Below are 15,244 nucleotides of genomic sequence, written 5' to 3'. Positions count from 1 at the left end.
CTCTCCAATATGTCCAAGCCTTTGATGCCACAACATGGTCTTCTCTCCAGCAACCACTAGATTTTCTGCTCCACTTTCAGGAACCATAGAATTGTTGCACCCATCAACAACCATGCCACCTTGCAGCTTGTATAGAGTTCCAATATGAACTCCTCGCATAAATTCCAGTGCTCCTCGAACCATCTTGCAGGTATCCTTCTCAAACACTGTTTTTACACCTGCATCATCCAACATGCTTACATAAATCACATTTTTGGCCAATGCAAGAATATGCAGAACACCCATAAGTGTTCTAACCCTTCCACCTTGCAACTTCAACTTTACTTTTCCACAAACAATGATTCTAGCCTTCCTATCATCCCCTAAGAAGACATCACCACCATCATATTTCTCATACTCGCAGAACCACTCTCTATGTGGAGTGAAGTGAAAGGATGCACCTAAGTCAATCAACCATACCTCATGATCTACATGTGTACTTGAAGAAGCCAAGTACACATCCCCACCTTCATCTGAGGTGGTTTTCACCTCTGCAGAAGGAGCATCATCAAATCCCTTTCCTTTATCAAGAGATTTAGATTTACAGTCCCTTTTGTAGTGCCCTTCCTTTCCACATCTCCAGTACACCACCTTTATAGGTTTTCCTGGATATTTAGATCTCCCTCTAGATTTAGACCTCCCACTCTATGACTTATTTTTGTTTCTGTTCTGGGACTATCCTCGTACAAAAAAGGCATCACCATTTTTGCTCTTGATATTTTTCTGTCTCATCTCCTCCGTCAGCAAGGATGAGGCTATTTCATCAAACTGCAAGGCAATTGCATTGCTACCTATTGCAATAACAAGACTATCCCATGAATATGGTAGAGAACACAACAAATTGATGCACTTATCTTCACCTAAAATTTTAATATCAACAGATGCTAACTGATTTACCATAGTATTAAATGTGTTCAGATGCTCTGTCACCAAGTCTCCATCTTTCATCCTTAGTTTATACAACTTTTTACGCAAAAACATTTTATTCACCAGAGACTTAGATTGGTACAAAGTCCCTAACTTGTCCCACAAAGCCTTCACCATAGCTTCCCATGATACATTCAACAATACTGAATTTGAGACACACAATCGTATTGTGCTTTTTGCCTTCTGATCCAACTTCTTCCATTATTCATCAGACACTCCCATTGGTTTAGTACCCGGATCTACTGTGATCCATTGATATTTATCCACCAACAGATCCTCCATTTTGAGTTTCCATAACTCAAAATTTTGACCATTAAATTTCTAAATCTCTATCTTTCCATTGCTTGCCATCTTCTTTCACCACCAAAATCGATCTCGCAGATCTCCCACTAAACAGGGTCTACCACAAGCCCGAGCGAAACCCCTCAGCAACAAAGGCATCTCCTTGAAGCCAAAACAACTCTGATAGCAAATGTAGGTTTTAACCTCGTACAGAAATTACCTGCATACGAATTCTAAAACACATAAAATAAACAATGCGAGAGCATAACACATAAAACACATATACACAAATATTTTCCCTTAGATCCCAAAATCGGGACTACCAGCTTGATTTTTCATTATGTTCGTTTCAATGCTATAATACATATTTATACATGTTGAAGCATCCAATACCATGGATTCAAAACCATTGCATCCAAAAACATGTGTGAAAATCATGCACAAAACAATAGGTGGGTCCCCCTAACCTAACATAGGTTCAAAAACCAAATTTTCTAGGGCGCTGCCCCAGACCCCATAGAGTGGGGTTACCTGCACCCCTCAAACCCCCTATGACCCCCCCACTACGCAGTCGGTGCAATGAAGGGGAGGCTCCACCCCACTCTAATCCCCGGGTTAACTATGCGGGTTATTCATGGAAATAATATAACACAACGCAACAAGATCCATGCTCGGGCCATGAATATGACATGATTTGATTTGAATAGGGCCTTCTCAAACCGTTTCAATATGTTGCATGGGGCAGTGGAAAATGAGCATTATGAATTTTTTCCCTTAAAATAATGATGACAAAATGTAGCAACCACGAGACAAAAGAAATCATCAAGTAAATAAAGGACAAACAATTTCAACCTACTGGTGTACTGGTTACAAATCATCTCTTGGATAGCATTACTAGTGGAAAAGAAGATATTATCAATGTCCAAATGACAAGGGAGTTATAGAAGGATTGTGCAACAATATTCTTGATGGAGTTGTCTTTTATTCAGAATAGTGGAAGTTACAATACCTGTTTTTCTTATGAAATGACATTCCCATTGACTACTGTAATATTTGGATTGTGGGTGAACATATATGGCATTGAGAAGAAACCTCCATAGTCATCCAACATCAAATTCTAGGGAGTTGGCCACATGCATTAGAGTGTTGGATCTTGAAGCCTGGGAAGCTATACATCACTTAGCATTGCATATCCTTTATAGAAGATAGCAAATGATCTGGGTCCTTCTCCCTAAAACACCTTTTGATGATTGATTAGAGAAAGGAGAGATATGGATGGTCCTTTTAGGAAGTATTGTAAACATTTTCAAGCCCGGAGACACCCCATAGAGATGGCATTAAATGACTACACTGTAGCACATGATAACGCTATCTAGGGGTCCAAAGTTGTTTTCAGTTTTCATAATTATTGTTATTTATTTATCTCTTGTTACATTTATGGTGTGGTGTTGCAATTATCATCGTGTTTAACTATGGTTACTATATTACAGGGTATAGGAGGGCGAGGACTTTGACCTATGAAGAGAGATCTAGGGTTACATATGGGAATACCTATAGCTAGGATGTCCGACCATTAAATAAGTCAAATTAGCATTGTTGATCAAGACATGATGGCAACCACAATGGCATTCCGTGCAGCCAAGGAACCCCACAATTTGGTCTTGTACTATGGAAACTACCTTGGTGATAAGCATTATAGGGTCTACAAGAACCCTCTACATCTTCTTCTTCTTTTGAACATAATGTAAATGTTTTCCTATGATGCCAGCAGTTAAGATGAGAGAAATTAAGCCTCTAACAGGTAGTATGCATGAGAGAGTAGTGAGGAAGCTCAAGAGGCATGAAGGTAGCTGAAAGGGCATGAGGGAAGGCCAGAGATCATGGTAGGTGATAGGTCACTTGACCTCTATAAATGTGCCCTCATACCTCACTTAGATGCACTTTTAGCACTTGAGTTGAGGCAGAGATAGATAGTTGATGTAGGCTTCAGAGCTAGGGTCACTTAGCTCTTGGTAGTGAGGAGAGTGGGTTTGCAGTAGGGTTAGGGTTTTGACATTGAGTGACTGTATGAATAGTCCATGTTCCACTACTGGGTATTGACCAGTTGCATGATATGTATTTGAAGTTACAACAATATTAATAATATTTTTTCTTTTACCTTTTACACTGATTCCCATGCTTACTCATGATGGTTGTATTAGCTGTCTGGTACCTCACCATGTTTGTATGTGTGCTTTCATATACACGAGATGCTATGTAATGATACATAGTGGTTGCATGTCTGTTTCTCTTTAGAATCTATGTTTACTTCTTCCTTGCCATGTCGGTGACCTATTGTGAGCTACTTTACAATTGACCTCTGACATGTTCCTGTTTATTATGTCTGATAGGGTTTTAGCTCCATAATCTCCCTCATCATTTATATCTTCTTATCATTGTTGTGACTTGTTTAAACCTCTTTTTTCAATTTTTCAATCTTGGTTTGATTTTGTTTCGTTCCCCGAACACTTCATTCTTGCCCACCTCTAGCACTTTCTCATTTGATAACCAGGAGCAGAAAACAATCATGGTGGAAGCCAAGCCCACATACCGGATGGGACTCCTATTCCAAACGGTGTGAAGTCTAATTAGGACTTTACATTCAGGAGGCCCCTTAGACGTTGGCAGTACAGTTTGGCCCATCAACGAATTGGCGCTAGAAGGAGAGCCACATGATAAGCCGAGGCCTTGGAGCCTGTAGTTTAGTCTCATATCTATTATTGGCTTCAACTAGAATATTGCTCCCAAGGTGCTTATTTGGTTTGTCTATTTTTTTATTTTCCCTTCCCTAGGAGCAGCTCCATCACTTGTCCCAGTTAAATTTTGATGGTGAGGATGGAACACATTTAATCAATCACATTTCTGGCTTCCTCGAGTTTTCCGAATCTTTTGAAATTGAAGATGAGGAGTTAGCTTATGCATTTTTCTTGCTCATGCTTGAAGGCCGTGCAAAGCAATGGTGCCACACATTTCCAGCGACGTCCGTTCATTCATTCGATCAACTTGTCGGTAAGCTCCAACAATCGTTTTACAGGTACAATTTTGAGGAGAAATGAGCTTAGGATTAAACTTGAAGAATATTTAGAGGATTTTGCTTTCAGATACGTGAACCTTTGCTTTGAATTTCCTGAAAGTGATGTCGATTGGGTATATTTGAATATAAATTTTCAATGATTGGTTCTCGTTTCTTTACAACATTTTCAATTAGATACAAGTCCTGTTTCACATAAGTATCATCATAATTTTCATATTACAAAGTGTCTAGATTCTACCTATAGTTTTGTTTGTCGATCTCTTTGAATCTAAAACAACATCAAACCCCCAAGGAAGAGATTACTATTTGTGGGATCTCTCATCGTCCTCTTGAAATGTTACATAATAATATTGCTACCGTAAATGGTTCAAATGATGAAAAATGCATTCTAGGAGACAGATCTGATTGTCTCACCTCTAAATCCCTCATACATTCTTTTGGTCTTGAATATGAAAATCACATAACATATTTTCTGATCAAGTCCATTCAACATACATAACACTATATCTCGGGACCGCATTCACCTATGCATGATGGCTTTGGTCTCGTCCCAGGTAACGTTGATAGTCTTATCAAATCCACAGGGCACATCAGGCCTGTAAATCCGCCTTTCTCTTTGGAAAACATAAATGGGCAGGATGTGAGTCTGAGTCCAATTGGTACTCCTTCTTCTAACCCCGTGCATCCATCCTACCCTGATTTAGTTCATGGGTTTACCACACCGGTGGTTCCTTTAGATCATTCACACCTTTATCTTGCTCACGTTTATTGCAATCATGTACATGGGGGCAATGTTTCATGATCAAGGGATGCAGATGTTGAACCCCTTATGATTGATATTTACCACTCACAGTTTTTAATAGGCGAAGAAGAGGGCCATGCATGTCACCCATATCAAGCTGAGTCTCTCATTGATCCCTTTTTCAACAATTCTCATTTTTCCATAAATATACTCACTCATGCCTCTGGTGATTTTCCTACTTGTTGATCCTGTGAAGCCCCCATAATTTGATGACCCCCTTTCAAATGTTTAGGGACTCATCAGGAAGTTGAGGCACTTCAAATTTCGTTGATGGTTATGGTGGGTTCTCACGTTATTGATGAGACCCCTAAACCAAGTCGAATTAGGGTTTCTGAAATTAGGTTTTCTGCACATCCTGCTCCTCTCAGCATCATCTTGTTGGATGCAAACTCATCTTGAAAACCCTATGATTTGAGCAATGTCTCTCTGAGAAAATATTTCCAACACCTTTCAACTAATGTGCATCAATCTCTATATCCTAATTTGTTTGCAAAAGTGAGTACTCTGGCCATTGTCTCGAATCTTTTTATTGTCTCCCAGCTAATACTATTTGTCAACATACCCAATCATATGATACCTTTCAATCTCCTATATGGGAAGGTGCCAATCGCCTGATCTCCTGTTTTCCTGACACTCTTGTGGTTGAAATAGTTCATTCTTGGGAATCCAAAAACTTTCATTTATCGAGCTGCCAATCTGTCAACATTCAGACAATGGATCCAATCCACAATATTTCCACTGATAGTTGTCCAGTCACAACCAATGATAACCGTATAAACCCATCTAAAGATCTTGCGAAGCTACCAATATTGGATGGTGTGTTTTTTGAAGGTTCAGAGGTTGGCCAAGACGATGAGGCACTTTAGCTTCCGTTGATGGTTATGTCAGGTCCTCACGTCCTTGACAAATTCTATGAATGATTTCAAACTAGGGTTACTAAAACTAGGTTTTTTGTGTTTCAATCCTCATGGATCACAGTGACACCAAACAGAGGCCTCTCTTTTCATGGTTATCAAGTTGAACATCCTTTATGTCATGACAGGGTTGTTTATCAAATTAAGCAAGAAAACTCCTTTACTAGCTGACAACATCTTTCCTTACTTGCATTGGATTTAGGGTTAAGCATAAACAAATCTATGTTATAGCTGGGTGACTATAAATTTCTTGTTTGTGGTTCTATTTACTAGGATTAGGTTGCTTCAAAGGTGTTCTCTGACATGTTTCCCTATAGGTGGATGAGATATTCTTTCTATTGCACATGCTTTATAGGTAAGCATGTTAGTTTTTGCACAACCCTTTCCACAAATTCTAATTGTCATCATCTTTGTTTTTGCAAGTTGGGAACTGTTGAGGTGCTTAAATTGGAATTATGGTTTCACATAACCAAACCTATGCTTTGTTTAAATTAGGATTTAAGGTTTAGACTAGTTAGATTTTAGTTTTACTTATCAACTGACCGGTTAGAATGTTCTTTATCTGTTAAATTTGTCATGCTTCAGTTTCCTTACTGTACGTAGTTAGTTCCTTTCTTGTTTATTTCTGCACTCATGTCCTTGCATTTGTTTATTGTTGCATGAAATTCATGAAATATCTACATATGCATCCCATTGGTCCTTTAATTTCAATTAGTTGATCTCTTCTTCACATAGTATTACATTGCATCATTAGCCTTGTTTGTTGCATTTCATCATACACTTGCCTTCTCGCTTGGTACACATTCACCTTCGACCAACCCTAGAAAATTCACCTATGTTGCATGAGCCTTTATGAACCTGAAGATTCAAACCTGTGATGTTGTGAATCATTTTCTCAGACCTTTTTCTCTTACTTGAAGTGCATTGCTTTGACCTCCTCACACTGTATTGTAAACCCTAGGATAGTTTCCTAGTCATTTAGCCCTAGAACTAAAACCCTAGCGCTGTGCTTGTGTGAAGTTGTGATGGTTACGCCAATGGGTAGCCTCACTTAGAGCCAGTCATCAAATTTGCATCGTAAATATCTCTCCTACGAGTCAAATTTATTAACAGGGAAAATATGAACAAATTGCTCATGGGGAACCCTAATTTGTTTAAATTACCTATACCCATAACTTGAACCTAGTGCCTAACGTGGTCTTGATTGTTTCAATGACTTGTGTTCTTTTCACTTGCCGACTAGAAATGAAATGTGAGAGCTTGGCATGAGGGCAAACCTAAATTAGGATATCTCTTAGTTTCTGTCAAACAAGGAACAACCTCTCTCGCTCGTAAAATAAGTCAGGATCCCTCATATGCCCTAATGCAATGAACACCCAAAAATAAGTGCAAATGCACACGTAAACGAAAATGAAACCAAATAAAGGGTAAAGGATCGAGAAAGGCTTCTTACATAGAGAGGTAATGTAATGACTCTGTTAGGGTACTAACCAGGCTCGCTGGCAGTGGAGCAACGTTTGTGATTTTTTGAAGTGACTCCACCGGGGTACTGTCCAAGCCCATTAGTAGTGGAGCAACACCAGAAACTTAGTTTTAAAATTCTGAATACAATAAGCCCTCTGCCCTGTTCTTTGTATCATCATCAACTAATGGAATGTGTGAACTGTCAATGGGGTGTTACTAACTGGCAAGACCTAGCCGAGGCACGAGGGAAGGCATATTTGCAAAGGTTGTGGAAATGCAAGAGGTGCCCCTAGCATCTGTTCAACATCCACTTGCATCATTCTTCGCACTCAGACTACTACAAGGGTGTTGATAGAGATATTGGATTCTACCAGTGGTTCGCCAATTGTTGGAGTTACTACAACACCACCTAAATTTTGGGAATATTCAAAATTATGGGTACCCCACCACTCGCCCCAAGATTTTAGGGTTTTGATACGGCCCCCAACTAGTTTCTCTCCCCACAAATCTTCCCATCCAACCCTGTTGGGTAGCAGAAGCCCCGCGCAATTGGTATGGGGCGCGAAGACCGCAATTTTGGGTAAGCACAGGGTAAAGACTCTGCGAGATGCACGAACCGCGATGTGTAATAAGCCAAAGTCAAAAGGGTTGTCTGTCCAAAAATAATGTAAAGAAATATAAGTTGAGTCGGCCCACCTATGGATCTCGGTCCATGGAAACGTATAAAAAGAGCGAGGCTCTATGGGAAGAGTAGCTAAGTTTTGGGTATGATTTTGGAGATATGAAATGTAATGGGTGTCTAAAAAGAACATTCTGAGAGCGTTTGTAAGTCCAAGTTGAGGGTTTGGGTAGAGGATAGAGGCTCTACAGCTATGTGCACAAAGGCCTGGAAGAGTCCGTAGCTGTGTGCACGGACCCCTGTAGCTAAGTGCGCAGGGCAGATCTGGATGTAAGGGTGATAAGTGGAAATAAAGATAAGTTTCTTCTAAATTCTATGTTAATCCTAAACTATCACAACTCTGTTCTTTTATGATTAATGAAATTGTTTTGATCTGCATGCATATGCTTATTGAGTACTTGTGAATCGGGTTTAATCTTAATATGCAAACTAAATGAAAGAAATAAATGTGTCCTTAAAGGCCTCTCTAAGTTGATCTGGGTTATAATACTTAATCGAATAAATTAGACCTGTAATCAGTGTGGTAAGAGAAAGCTAAGATTATCTGGATCTGTGTGGATCTAACACAGTGCGAAGCTACAAGACGGTGCGTGAGCCTCTCTGACCACATCTAGACATCCCAAGGGTGTGGAAACCTGGTTCCAGCACCCTCCCCTACTACCTCGGGTGAGACCTCAGTCCGCGCTTCGCGGGCTATTGCGGAAAGGGCTGGTAGTTGCGGGATTTGCTTGGCTAAATAATTCTTCCGAACCTAGGTCAGGCCAATATAAGCCAACAAATGGTTCCGTTGCCAAGACTAGGATTTGCCTAAGGGGTGTCTGATGTGGGAAGACTGGAACCCTACAAAGAGAGAGATTGAAGAATGGTGGGATATGAAATTCCATGAGTTCGCAGTTCAGGAAAATAGAAACCCGCGAATATCAGAAGAATTTTGGATGGACTAGTATATATTCATAGACATTCATGAGATCTTCTTTACATCATTCTCGGTAGAGCTGTACAAATGGATCACAAAGCTAGCTGACAGCGTGGGAAGGTGCAGATTGGACCAACCTATTGTGTGGACCCCGGAACTGGTGTGCCATCTAGAAGCCACCAAGGATAAGATTGCGTGCACAGTAGATCATTGGCTGGATCATGTAATAGGAGGATTTATCACTGAGTTTGTGATAGATACCACCGTGAGCTATAGCAAGGCGGAAAGGTGCTTCCTTTAAGGACTGCGAGGTAGGTATATCAAATCATTTAACACGTGGATTAAGATGTTGTTATGTGAAAAACAGATTATGTGCGTTACTTAATGTCTGGAGTAACTGGGAGTGGAAGAGGTTACTGGGGAACGGGAGGAGTAGAGAACAGTCCATTAGCTTCCATTTCCCAGGAAAGAGAGGAAGAACTCGTGAGGTTCTCACTAGGAAGTGCAGTCCGGTTGATCAAAGAGCGCTTCCCCCTGATACCACCTTCATCCATGCCACCACCCACTTCACCTACCTCAAATCCATCCACTCCAACACCAACCCCACCCCCCACTCCAATAGCCTCAAAGATCAGGATGGCAAGTTCAGTTAAGTTTTCGATATTTTAAGGTGTGGAGAATGAGAAACCAGGATGATTCTGGTTTGTGATTAAATCTATATGGGACGCTTAGGGTATCACAGATGATAACATCAAGAAGGCTACCCTAGTTGGTGTCTTTCAGGACCGTGCACTAACTTGGTACATGAAGTATTCAAGTGATCATCCAACTGAAGGCATTAGGCACTAAAAAAGGAATTCAGGTGCCCAAAGTCAAGGGCCCTATCGGTTATTTGGTTCAAAGAAATTGTAATAATTCCTAGAGAAACTCCGTCAGATTTGGATCAGGGGTTGAAAAGTGTTATCCGCAAGGCCAACATGACACTGATAGATGAGCAGCACTGCACAGGGTTTGTGGAATCATTGACACCACAGCTGAGGATGACCCTGTGACAACAAAATATCTCAACCCAAGTCGAGGCACTAGAGACAACAATGAGGATACACGAGACCCCAATACTGGACGTAGGGTTGGGAGTTCAGAAAATCCATGTGCAACTTCAAAACTTGAATTTAGAACTGCAGAGATTGAAGAAAGAAAAGTTGTCCCGACCAGAGGTATGTATGGAGGTGGGATGTGTTAAATGCAAGAGCCAAGCACACGACAAGGACCATTACCCTGTATTCATGAACTATCTAGAAGGAGGAGGCTCGATGCCATTAAAAGTAGAGGTATAAGCAGGACCAAGTGCCGCGCCTATGCTCTTGTGTGTGATTTGTCAGGTGGGTGGGAAACATGCAACAAATAACTGCCACCTACTACAAAAGTATACCTAGATCCCACAATAGTTGTATTGTAACTTCTATCAATTGGTGGGACATGATGAGCGAACGTGTCAAAGTTATGACTTAATTATAGAAAGAACCCCAACTTACCGGATACAGACTGAAGCACGAGGAGGATTTCAAGGACATGGCCGAGGAAGAGGAATGGGGCTCGGGTGGGGCCACTAACCGTTAATCTGTTATAATTGTGGCGGACTAGGATACTATGGTTGCGACTACACTAACTCAACTAAAACTTCACACCCCTACTGTGAACAATTTGATCATGAAATGGTAGATTGTGCTACCTTAATTGCCTAATTGCGCAAAAAGGGAGCACTCCAACCTCCAACAACCTAGAATATTCAGATGATGTGAGAAAAGCCTTGCGAAGAGGATCCTCGTATAAATATGGTACTAAGAAGTGGCGCAACTATAGGAGGTCATCCGCAAGAAGAACGTAAGGGGTACAATACACCTACAAAGGCACACAACTATGAGCTGGAACAAGGAAGGACAATTCCAAGGGAAGATCATTAAGGTGGTGCAGAAGCTTCTACCCTAGGTAGGAGGGATCAAGTGGAGTTAGGGTTAGATCCATCCATGATTACAACCTTTCTTGAAACTTGGATGAAACTACTACGTGATAGTAAGGCCATTCAAGGATTGCAAAAACTGATCACCAGGTGCACTGGATCCGATGAACCACAAGTAGTCTGAAAAATAGGAAGACATGCTCTGCACACTGGATAGGAAATGAGGTTGATAGCGCAAATCAGTGAATACGAAATGGATCAGGTCATCTTGGAGTTAGGCTCGGATGCGAATGTATTACCTAAATAGACATGGGAGTGCATGGGAAAGCCTGCATTGCAATGGTCCCCGATTAAGTTACGAATGGCTAACCAACAAAAGATCTTACCAATGGGTTGACTGGAAGGGGTGATTGTGGATATCAATGGTGTAAGTACGTTGACTAATTTTGAAGTTATAGAAATTGTTGATGACAGTAATCCCTACCCTGCATTGCTCAGAATTGATTGGGCAATGGACATGAAGTGGATTAAGTATGGGGGTTTACGCAGTGCATTATATTATATTAGATATCATTTTGGGATTCAACTGCATTAAGTAAGTCATTCATGTATGACCATTTCCATGAGAGGTAGTCGTAACTGACTAATTTCTCATAATCTTTGAATAGTTCACTTAACACTCATTGCATCGGGTGATGCTCACAGGGGTGAAGAAGTGGGATTGAAACTAGTGAAATGAATCACATAGCATCAATCATCACTTCCGGGGCTTGCACCCGGTAACCAGGACTTCCCAGGAGGTCACCCATCCCGGAACTCCTCTGGCTCAAGCACGCTTAACTGTGGAGTTTTCCCCACAATCAAGCCCACTTAGCTTGCTACCCCATTTGCAAAACCTTAGCAAGTATTGTGCCTCATGAACCATTCAAGTAGAGATCCCTTGACTCTTTTTGAATTAAAGTATGGGGGTTTACGCAGTGCATTATATTAATATCATTTTGGGATTCAACTGCGTTAAGTAAGTCCTGGTTACCGGGTGCAAGCCCCGGAAGTGATGATTGATGCTATGTGATTCATTTCACTAGTTTCAATCCCACTTCTTCACCCCTGTGAGCATCACCCGATGCAATGAGTGCTAAGTGAACTATTCAAAAATCATGAGAAATTAGTCAGTTACGACTACCTCTCATGGAAATGGTCATACATGAATGACTTACTTAACGCAGTTGAATCCCAAAATGATATTAATATAATGCACCGTGTAAACCCCCATACTTAAATTCAAAAAGAGTCAAGGGATCTTTACTTGAATGGTTCATGAGGCACAATACTTTCTAAGGTTTTGCAAATGGGGTAGCAAGCTAAGTGGGCTTGATTGTGGGGAAAACTCCACAATTAAGCGCGCTTGAGCCAGAGGAGTTATGGGATGGGTGACCTCCTGGGAAGTCCTGGTTACCGGGTGCAAGCCCCTAAAGTGATGATTGATGCTATGTGATTCATTTCACTAGTTTCAATCCCACTTCTTCACCCCTGTGAGCATCACCCGATGCAATGAGTGCTAAGTGAACTATTCAAAAATCATGAGAAATTAGTCAGTTACGGCTACCTCTCATGGAAATGGTCATACATGAATGACTTACTTAACACAGTTGAATCTCAAAATGATATTAATATAATGCACTGCGTAAACCCCCATACTTAAATTCAAAAAGAGTCAAGGGATCTCTACTTGAATAGTTCATGAGGCACAATACTTGCTAAGGTTTTGCAAATGGGGTAGCAAGCTAAGTGGGCTTGATTGTGGGGAAAACTCCACAGTTAAGCGCGCTTGAGCCAGAGGAGTTCTGGGATGGGTGACCTCCTAGGAAGTCCTGGTTACCGGGTGCAAGGCCCGGAAGTGATGATTGATGCTATGTGATTCATTTCTCTAGTTTCAATCCCACTTCTTCACCCCTGTGAGCATCACCCGATGCAATGAGTGCTAAGTGAACTATTCAAAAATCATGAGAAGATTGACGCTCTGTGATTCATTTCACTAGTTTCAATCCCACTTCTTCACCCCTGTGAGCATCACCCGATGGAATGAATGCTAAGTGAACTATTCAAAAATCATGAGAAATTAGTCAGTTACGACTACCTCTCATGGAAATGGTCATACATGAATGACTTACTTAACGCAGTTGAATCTCAAAATGATATTAATATAATGCAGTGCGTAAACCCCCATACTTAAATTCAAAAAGAGTCAAGGGATCTCTACTTGAATGGTTCATGAGGCACAATACTTGCTAAGGTTTTGCAAATGGGGTACCAAGCTAAGTGGGCTTGATTGTGGGGAAAACTCCACAGTTAAGCGTGCTTGAGCCAGAGGAGTTCTGGGATGGGTGACCTCCTGGGAAGTCCTGGTTACCAGGTGCAAGCCCCGGAAGTGATGATTGATGCTATGTGATTCATTTCACTAGTTTCAATCCCACTTCTTCACCCCTGTGAGCATCACCCGATGCAATGAGTGCTAAGTGAACTATTCAAAAATCATGAGAAATTAGTCAGTTACGACTACCTCTCATGGAAATGGTCATACATGAATGACTTACTTAACGCAGTTGAATCCCAAAATGATATTAATATAATGCACTGCGTAACCCCCATACTTAAATTCAAAAAGAGTCAAGGGATCTCTACTTGAATGGTTCATGAGGCACAATACTTGCTAAGGTTTTGCAAATGGGGTACCAAGCTAAGTGGGCTTGATTGTGGGGAAAACTCCACAGTTAAGCGCGCTTGAGCCGGAGGAGTTCTGGGATGGGTGACCTCCTGGGAAGTCCTGGTTACCGGGTGCAAGCCCTAGAAGTGATGATTGATGCTATGTGATTCATTTCACTAGTTTCAATCCCACTTCTTCACCCCTGTGTGCATCACCTGATGCAATGAGTGCTAAGTGAACTATTCAAAAATCATGAGAAATTAGTCAGTTACGACTACCTCTCATGGAAATGGTCATACATGAATGACTTACTTAACACAGTTGAATCCCAAAATGATATTAATATAATGCACTGTGTAAACCCCCATACTTAAATTCAAAAAGAGTCAAGGGATCTCTACTTGAATGGTTCATGAGGCACAATACTTGCTAAGGTTTTGCAAATGGGGTAGCAAGCTAAGTGGGCTTGATTGTGGGGAAAACTCCACAGTTAAGCGTGCTTGAGCTAGAGGAGTTCTAGGATGGGTGACCTCCTGGGAAGTCCTGGTTACCGGGTGCAAGCCCCTAAAGTGATGATTGATGCTATGTGATTCATTTCACTAGTTTCAATCCCACTTCTTCACCGCTGTGAGCATCACCCGATGCAATGAGTGCTAAGTGAACTATTCAAAAATCATGAGAAATTAGTCAGTTACGACTACCTCTCATGGAAATGGTCAGAAATGAATGACTTACTTAACGCAGTTGAATCTCAAAATGATATTAATATAATGCACTGCGTAAACCCCCATACTTAAATTCAAAAAGAGTCAAGGGATCTCTACTTGAATAGTTCATAAGGCACAATACTTGCTAAGGTTTTGCAAATGGGGTAGCAAGCTAAGTGGGCTTGATTGTGGGGAAAACTCCACAGTTAAGCGCGCTTGAGCCAGAGGAGTTCTGGGATGGGTGACCTCCTGGGAAGTCCTGGTTACCGGGTGCAAGCCCCGGAAGTGATGATTGATGCTATGTGATTCATTTCACTAGTTTCAATCCCACTTCTTCACCCCTGTGAGCATCACCCGATGCAATGAGTGCTAAGTGAACTATTCAAAAATCATGAGAAATTAGTCAGTTACGACTACCTCTCATGGAAATGGTCATACATGAATGACTTACTTAACGCAGTTGAATCTCAAAATGATATTAATATAATGCAGTGCGTAAATCCCCATACTTAAATTCAAAAAGAGTCAAGGGATCTCTACTTGAATGGTTCATGAGGCACAATACTTGCTAAGGTTTTGCAAATGGGGTAGCAAGCTAAGTGGGCTTGATTGTGGGGAAAACTCCACAGTTAATCGCGCTTGAGCCAGAGGAGTTCTGGGATGGGTGACCTCCTGGGAAGTTTTGGTTACCGGGTGCAAGCCCCGGAAGTGATGATTGATGCTATGTGATTCATTTCACTAGTTTCAATCCCACTTCTTCACCCCTGTGAGCATCAC

The sequence above is a fragment of the Pinus tabuliformis genome, chromosome 1_1, assembly GCF_031772625.1.
Source record: "Pinus tabuliformis cultivar Carrire ecotype Pingquan chromosome 1_1, CPIR1, whole genome shotgun sequence".
NCBI lineage: Eukaryota > Viridiplantae > Streptophyta > Pinopsida > Pinales > Pinaceae > Pinus > Pinus tabuliformis.
The sequence above is the reverse complement of the archived record's forward strand: the minus strand, read 5'-3'. Positions refer to the sequence as shown.